The sequence below is a fragment of the Pteropus vampyrus genome, unplaced genomic scaffold, assembly GCF_000151845.1.
Source record: "Pteropus vampyrus isolate Shadow unplaced genomic scaffold, Pvam_2.0 Scaffold18, whole genome shotgun sequence".
NCBI classification, from domain to species: domain Eukaryota; kingdom Metazoa; phylum Chordata; class Mammalia; order Chiroptera; family Pteropodidae; genus Pteropus; species Pteropus vampyrus.
The window spans coordinates 11,851,933-11,861,036 of NW_011888799.1; the positions used below are offsets into that span (position 1 = coordinate 11,851,933).

Sequence of the window (9,104 nt, forward strand, 5' to 3'; positions counted from 1 at the left end):
TGTGTGTGTGTGCGTGTGTGTGTATTGTAAGAGTCTTTGAGCTTTAATTCATACAAACCTAGGCTTAACTTTAAGTCACTTAAACTGCTGATGTAAAGAAAGATTTGTCAATAAATTGTATAATAATTCAGAACAACATTTCATCAATACTCAAGAAAAAATCCCTGAGATTCTAAAAGCAGGAGGGCTGAACCCATCAATGATTGCATGAACCCATTTCTTATTTCTCATGTTTAAGAAACCAGACAGTAAGGCTTTTCAGAATGTCTACTTCATCATTTAAAACTGGACATTTTAAGTTTTGAAGCTCAAATATATATTTTAAACAAAGGACGTGATGGTCTTATAGAGAGATTAGGAATTAGGGAGCAAGATTTTCTGGATTTTTTGTCCAGAGTCGAACATCAGTGTTTTTGACTCAAAGAAATCTTTTCAATGGCAAATAAGTTTTTTTATTTTTTAAATAGGGGTATTGTGCTAATGGTTATGAACTAAAAACAACCTGCTCAAGACAATTTTAAATATCTAGAGACATAACTGCGACATGAAATGAGAGCAAAGCTTTGTTTGCCCTTCATTTGTTGGAAAGGTCAAGTGTCTCGGAGCATTTAATTCAGAAAGAAAAAAGTGCACAAAACACAACACTATTTCACCAGTTGAAATAGCTCTGGAGTCTTCTATCAACTTCAGGAATTAGTTTCAAAGTGTTGCCTGATTTTATTCAGTCTGCAACCAGCATGGAGCAGACCACCTGCTGTGAAATAAGGGTGTAGCGACCAACAGTTATTATAGCAGTAGCCATAAGTTTATTGCTTATTGGTACTAAACTTAAATCTTAGTAATTTTGAATTACTGAGTTAGCTTAGATTTATGGAGATGCACAATCATTTAGAATGGCATTCATTCCAGAAGGGTACATTATCTAAACCAATTTTCTTATAGTGATACAATTGCAATACTATAGTTACGGTTGTATCAGCATTTCCATTATAAAGTCCTATTTTCAGGGTTTTATAATTTGACCATAAAAATTCTCTTCTTGTTGATACTTGGCAAACAAGTTCTAAGGCATAGAACTCAAGTTTTGTTTGTTAGTTTCTTAAATGAAATTGAAAACACACATACTTGTTTGATCTATTCAGCCATTTTAGGCTTTAACTCTGCAAACAAGAAAAATACAGCAACTATATCCACACAGATGGAAAGAAGTGGAAAAAAGAACAATTACCCAATATTCCAAGATGATAGAAATAGTCAGTTTATATCAGTTACACTTTAAGTTCACTCCTGTGTGGGCAAGAAGAGCAACAGTTTGAAACTAGTTTTGAAAATACAAGTGAAAATTTCACCAATACTAATAGCAAACCAGTGGCTGCGGCAAGTCACTTAACTCCCAACTGTCAGGTCCCTAATCAGAGAGGTGGAGAGAATTACACTTCCTTTATAAAGATGTGAGAATTGAATAAGTAGAAACAAAAAATTTGAAATTTTAAAAGCATCCTATAAGCATTCATTACTATTTCTTTGGTTCACGATAGTTTCTTCTAAATTTATAAATCTCACTGTCCACGCTACTTATTTAGATTGATTATACATGCATAGTTCTCCCCAAATATATTGCAAACTTCTGGAGTAGAGTTCCTCTGCCTTTGTCTTCAATACGGCACATAAAAGTACTTGTTGAATTTATGGCTAATTGCATGGAGTCAGCACTTCTCCATGGAATGAATCCACCCTAAAAACATGGTTGTCGCCCTCTAGTGATTAACAAAGAATATGCACAAAATATACCAAGGAAAGGCCAGAATCTTGTCTTTATTTTGAGGCAAATCCAAGGGAATTTGTCCTGTATAAAACTTACAGAGTATATAAAACTAATAGGAGGCCTTTAAAAATCTAAAGTATTTAGTATGAAAGAGGAAGGCATTTCTCAGTGTTTTATTACAGCAAGTAATGAACAGGCTACTTTGACTTAAATTCAATCCTAGCTTTGTTACTTGCTAGGCATCTTGTAAACTAGCAAGATACCTACTAACTCTGAGATCTAATTTTTCACCATTGAAACTAGGGATAATAATATTTGCATTTGCAATTGAATTTGAGGGTTATTGTAATAATTACATGGGATAACCTATGGTAATCTTGGCTCATATTAAGTATTAGAAAAATGTTAGTTGTCATCATATTGTTTTTTTCTGCTGTCCCATTCTGAGCATAATAGTCTTTCCAAAATTATAATTAATAAAGAATATTTTCTTTAAAGTATTTTTCTTTGAATACCTTGTTTCAGTAAGCTCAAAGAAATCTAAAGTTAAAAATAAAAAATTGGTCATTACATGCCCTATACAAAGTATAAAATATGTGGCAGCTTTTGTCTTCAGTATACTTAACAATTAATTCTTTCATTTATGATATAAAAATGTAATTAAGAATCATAAGGTCCTGGGCTTAGCACTGCATGGAGAAACAGAAGCAAAGATATAGTCTTTACTACTCAGAAATTTACATTCACCTAGTAGAAATGTGACTTACCATGAGGGCACTTGAGAGTTGGAAACCCAGAAGGTGATCTTGAAGTACAATTATATGGGCTTCGATCTGGTTTCTGTCATTCACTTGCTGTGTGAACTTTAGAAAGTTTCTAAACATTTCTGTGCCTCAATTTCCTTATTTATATAATGCTGAGGAATGTCCATAAAGTATGTAGTGAACATTCCAAATGCTCAATAGATGTTAAACATTACTTTACAACTATTGTTTTTCATATTATCTTGGATTGTAATGTTCAACTAAAATACATAAATATTGTCTACCTGAGCTCTGCTAGAGTTGCAAATTGGATAGCGATACATCTAAGAAGCTCATCCCATTAGGATGTGCCCATGGAAGATATAGAACCCTATCAGTGATAGCAGTCAGTTAGGAATTATGTTTTTATTGGTTTGTGTGTTTTCTGGAAATAGAAATCTAGACCCATATTATCACTTATAATCTCCAAAATGTACAGAATGCCATAAAAGTCTCTACTCCTCAATGGTATCTCAACTTTCTGGGTCTTCTCACAATCAGAGAGCAGAAAGTATCCCATATGAAACTGAACTCCAAGGTATGTTAAATTTACTGAGAAGAAATATTTTATGGCTTAAGAGGGAAGACAATTATTTTTTACAATTTTTGAAGAAATGTTGACTTCTACTGATCTATTTTCCAAGGAGTAAATTCTGAGGTCAAAACTTCAGAGTGAACTCTATGTGAGACTATTTTGCTAGAAAATAAAACGATGTTATAAGTTCAGTCAGTTGTCATTCTATAGGATATATGGAAGGGAAATGCATTGTCTTCCCAGCATCAATAATATCGACCATAGATACAGAGTGAGACATAATAAATAGAGATACTGTCTAGAAAATGGTTTATCGCTTCTGGGATGTGATTTGTCTAGGATTATCTCCCTAGGACTCAAGCCCTTGGTGACCAACTTCCACTAGTTACCTGCTATGAAATAGGGATGCATGGGGAAAGTTATACAAACCAAAGCAGAGTTTTTGAAATAGGTGTTGCTTTAAGAAATGTATTACAGGGGTGTACCTTGATGAGAGAGAGAGAGAGAGAGAGAGAGAGAATTCTGAAGAGGATGACTTGAGAACTGCCCACCTAAAAATCCAGTGCTCACATTTGGGATTCACTTCAATTGACATTATACATGGATGGTATTTAGCTCTGCTATTTAAAATTCAACAGGCATATAGTCAATATTTCTTATGGGCAGGTGCAAATTAGGTGATTGGAATTCATACATAAATTAAAAATAGATCCATGTTCTTAAAGAGATTATGATTTGATGGAAGAAAGTAGAAAAAATAAAATTTTAATGAAATATAATGTGTTTATACAGGAAATAGGCAAATAACATTTTAGGAATACTTGAGAGAGACAAAGAGTGTTGAGAGAAGTCTGGAAATATGTTCTAAAGGAGAAGATGGTTTACCTGAAGCTTTTAGTGTGAACAGTTTTTCATCAGTTGAAGAAAGGAGGGAACATGACTGAGTAAGAAAGATGAGCCAATGTCTTTTGTTAGCATGCCCCCCGCCCCGGTCTTCCCCCAACCCCCACCCCCGCGCCCCCAGGCCTCTAGTTTTTGTCTCTGCAGCATACTGGGTTGGATCTCAGGCACAAACACATGGATGTTGATTAGTATTTACTTATGATAACCCACACTCATGTTGGGTGGTCCAGTCACAAAAGGTGGGCATGATATAACCTCAGTAGGCTTTTCTAAAACAGAATCTAAAAGGTAAATCTTGATACTATATTGGAGTGAAACCATCATATCAGTCCACACTTGTTTAGGACTATTTTGGACAGAATATTAAAGAGGAAATTTATTTATTTAACAACTACTTAGTGATTTATTACTCTGGAAACAGTATGTAGTACCTGCCTTCATAAAGTTTATAATATAATGAAAAAGACTGACCATTAAAAAGTGGCAGGATGATCTGTAATATAAATATAGCATATGCCAGGACACTGGGAGTTTATAATATCAGGCACCTAACAATATAAAGCAAGGAGTCTAGTCTACCGAAATATTCCATAAGAAGTGGTAGTAATATGAAGGATTAGTAGAAGTTAGCTGTAGGAGAAATAAGCTAAAAGTTAGTTAGGCAAGAGAGAAAACTGGAAAGAGAGAGAACGTGAATTATTACAATTCTGTAATTCCGTGTCTAGAGTTTTAATTTAAATTTAAGATTGAATATAATAAAACAAAGTGCAAATTGTAAGGTGTAATATATATGTAGGTATATGTGTACACTCCTTGCTTTATATTGTTAGTGTGTACACATATACCTACATATATATGATCAAATTACATATAAAAAGTGAAATATTTTCCTGAGTTACCTGATCCAGGCTTCAAATATGCAGGAACATCACTGGAGGAAAGAAGTACCCTAGGCAGAAGGAACAGCACATGTGAATTCAAAGAGCTAAGAGATTGCACAGTTCTCTCGGGATAATGGCAAGTACTTCAGTCTAGCTGTATTAGGGAATGCAAGGCAGTGAATACTGAAGAGTTAGGCCTATGCAAAATCATGCAGAAGTCTGGGAGTTATATTTTAAAATTTGAACTTGAACTCATAGGCAACTGGGAGCCATTGAAGAGTTTCAAGAGTGGGATAAACATAATCATTTGCACTTTCTAGAGATAATTATGACTGCATTGTAAGAATGGATGATGGGGATGACACTGAGCAGAAAATCAGTTATGTGACTACTGTCATTTCAGTGAAGAAAGGGTGTTCTGAATTAAGGTAGTGAGTTTGGGATCAAAGAAAAATACAGGTGACAAAGAGGAGTTTGGGTGCTGCTAGTTTTTTGGCTGGGGTAACTGAGTGGGTGGCAGTCCAGTTATGGAATTAAGAAGAACACAGGGATAGGAGATTCAGAAGAAAAGCTCATTTTGGTCATAGAGTACCCGATTTTTGATTGGAATTTAGAAACAGAGGTGTGTTGGAGGCATCTGAATACATTACCCAGAGACTGAAAACAGACCTGGAAATATAGATTTGAAAATCTGAGAATAGAAGTATTTGGTTACTTGGAGCTCTTTGGGCTGGGTACTGTCATTAGAATTTCTCTTTTCCAGATCCCTCATACTGCACGTCCTATCTCTCTCACCACAACCTCACATTCTTTATTAACTCTATGTCCTTCATCAGGCTATTTAAATTAACCAGGCCTCAATTATCTGTAAACTAGCATTAGGGGAAGGACATATTTAGAAAGTTCTTAAATATTTGTTCATATATTTTTTTAACTTCCTCATAAGCTGTCTGGTATTTTCCCAATTCGAAAGTCTTTCTTTTAATTTAGATTGTTGACATTGCTAAGAGTTGCTATTTAAAAGCAAATGTCCTTGATATGTTATTAATAAATAATAACAATTAATAATAAAATAGTGCTTTTATGTACCAGCAAGCAAGACGGTATCTTAAACAATTTGCATACTTTAATTAATTCAAAGCCCCTTAGGTAGTTACTATTTTTATTACCCATTTTACAGATGAGCAAACTGAGGAAAGACACGTAAGGAAAATTTCTCAAGGTCCCACAGTTAGTGACAGCTAGTGGTGAGATTTGAATCCAGACAGTCTAGCTCCAGAGTCTGTGCTCATTACCACCAATCTACATTACTACTAATTTCTTTATTGAGATGAGTTGTTAATTAAAAATTTGCTTTAGTCAGGTCAGGTTGTCTAATAAGTAAGAGCAATAGGTTATAGAATAAGGTTTTTCCAGAATGGGATTTAGAGCAAGTGAACTTTAGTAGGGAGAAGTAAAGTTGCCATCTTGTTTAATGCTTGCTGGACATCTAGGATAACTCTTGGATATCTAGGTGTGGAAGAGGACAGCACATGCCTAGCGGAAGAGATATGAGTGGAAGCAAAAAAAAGTAGGAATCTACCAAATGTACATTTAAACTATTGTATATTGACAGCACCTGTCTGCCCCCAGATTTTTCATACAACTATATTTTCATACATTTGTATTTCCACTGGAAAGTTACCTTCATTACATGGTACTAAATTCTTGATCAATTTGATGAAACATAAGGGAGTCTTTAAGGACAAAGAATCTATAATGCTTTTTAAATATTTTACAGTATCACCCACCCCCGCCTCCATTTGTTTTCATTCCGCTCATTTTATCTTGATTCTGTTGTAACAGATGCCGATAGAGTTTTTGACACTGAGAATGCCAGATCTATCATTAATGTGTTGCCAAACTGGGGAAGATTTACTAACAATATGTTTCGCCTGCATCAGTTAGCTTCTTTTAATAGAGATACTCATTTGAATAACATCTGAATAAAGGAGTTAATAATAGTAGCCTGGAAGCAAAAGCCAGATTGGATTAATGAGCAACTGACCCAAATCTTTACCCTGAGTTAAAATTGAATGATGTTAGAATAATTTCGGAGACTCAAAATGTTATGTCAATTCTAAACCTTTCCACCCTTTCTCCACTTGCCCTCAGACTACCATATTTTTAACACTATACTCATCTTTGCCCCTCCTGGCTTTACCTGAGTGTTAAGAAAGAATATCTTGGATTGACATTAAAATCTTTTGTAGTATTAGTAAAAAAAAAAAATATTCTAAAATTGGTCACAAAATTTAATTCTTCAGAAATGTCATATCAAGTAGTTCATAGTACTATATCTATATGTATTTAATGACATACATACATACATATTGGTAAGGGCATTAAAAAAATCATTTTCCTCTTTTAAAATTCAAATATTAAAAAATGTAATGATGTCATATCCTGTTTGTGTGTTGGTGAATGTGAGAGAGAGTAAGGGGAGATAGAAAGAGAGAGAAGAAACAAGAGAGAACAGAGTGTAAGAATTATTAGTAATAAGGAATTCAAACCCATCTATTTGTAATAGGTATTGGCACAAATTTGCTGTAAAGAATAGTGATTGTCTCGTGTAAAAAAATCTAAGATAAGCTTGTATTAGTCTAAGTATAATAAAATATAAATGGTACAGGGCTCAAGAGAAGATAAGTGTGTGGGAGAGGTATTTTAAGAATCTATTTTAAAAATAATTTACCAGAACTATATATCTAGGTTTTGTTTTTGGTGGTGGTGGTGGTGTTAATCTTTTTTGAAGTATTAAATATAGAAAAGTTCACAAATCCTAAGTGTACACCTTGATGAATACACCCATGCAGCTAGCATCAGATCAAAAATAGAAAATTGCCAGTATCCCAAACATTACCCATCACTCTCCTAAAGAAGATAACCACTATTTGACATCAATTTCCATAAATTTGCTTTGTGATTTTTAAATTTTATATCAGAAAAATTACACAATTTATAATTATTGGAGTCTGATGTGTTTCATCCAACATCAAGTTTATGAGATTCAACCACATAGGTGTGTATAGCAATAGATCATTCATTCCCATTGTCATATATATGAATATACCACCATGTGTTCATCCATTTTACTATTGAAGAAAAATTAAGTTGTTTCCAGTGTATGGCTATTATAAATAGTGATGCTATGAATATTTTATATGTGATTTTTGGCTAATGTATGTGGATTTTGTTAGGTGTTTAAAATTATTTTTTAAAAAGTTCCCACAAACTTAAGAAAATACTGTTTGTTCCCAGGATTGTGCTTGGCAGGGAAATTTGAGGCATTGCTTATAAACACATACTTTATGTCTAATAACCTCTCATTTTTCTTTGTTATGAATTTGCCTATATCAAAATCTCAAAATCTTCCTAGAAGCACTTCTACTTCCTATAAAAAGCTGCATTGTTTTCCAAATTCTAGTATTTTTCTTGAAAAGTGGCAAAAAGTAGTTTTTACTTAGTATAAAAATGGCCATTAGGTGGAACTTTCCACATGTCCAAATCAATAAATCAATATGTTTAAGAGTAGTCTGAGAAAAATTAAAAGACAAAACAACAAATAGTAACTTTCGTTAATTGCTACGCTAAGAAATCAAAACAAAATTTCACTCAGAGGTAGTCTTCTAAAAGACTGTAATCTTCTGAAATCTACCCTTCTTGCATTTATCTCTTTCTTTCCTTAGTTTTACCTGATCTTCTAAATGAGTTACTATTCCTTCAAGGTTTCCTCAAAAAAGTTACATTGTAAAGCCATTAATTAGAACAAAAGACAATCCTATAGAAATTACATTAAACAATTTTGGAGAAAAGTTAAGGTCCATGATTAAGGTGCTAAACGTTAGGAAGATAGGCCAAAAATATATATTTAAGCATTCAGGACTTTGCAAAATACTTATTATCCTAGACTATAGATCTGTATCAAATATCTCAATTAATTGTTAGCCCATTGGTGGGAAAAAAATATTTAAAAGCAACAGAGTAGAAAAAGTAAAATTTTAAATAGCACAGCTGTGAAAAATTTCAAAATAAAAAATAGAAAGTACACCACATATGGCAATTTCAGAAACCTTTCTTTAAGTGAGAATTAAATACAGTTTCAAATTTTATGTTAAATTAAGATGAAACAGACTTCAGGAAACATTTAAATAAGATTCTGGGGTAGACTCAGCAGC

General features: G+C 33.4%; 1 pseudogene; it reads left to right on the forward strand.

Annotated features, from left to right (window-relative positions):
- The first annotated feature begins 3,033 nt into the window (after positions 1-3,033).
- LOC105288586 overlaps positions 3,034-9,104 on the forward strand; it is a 12,732-nt pseudogene continuing 6,661 nt past the window's right edge.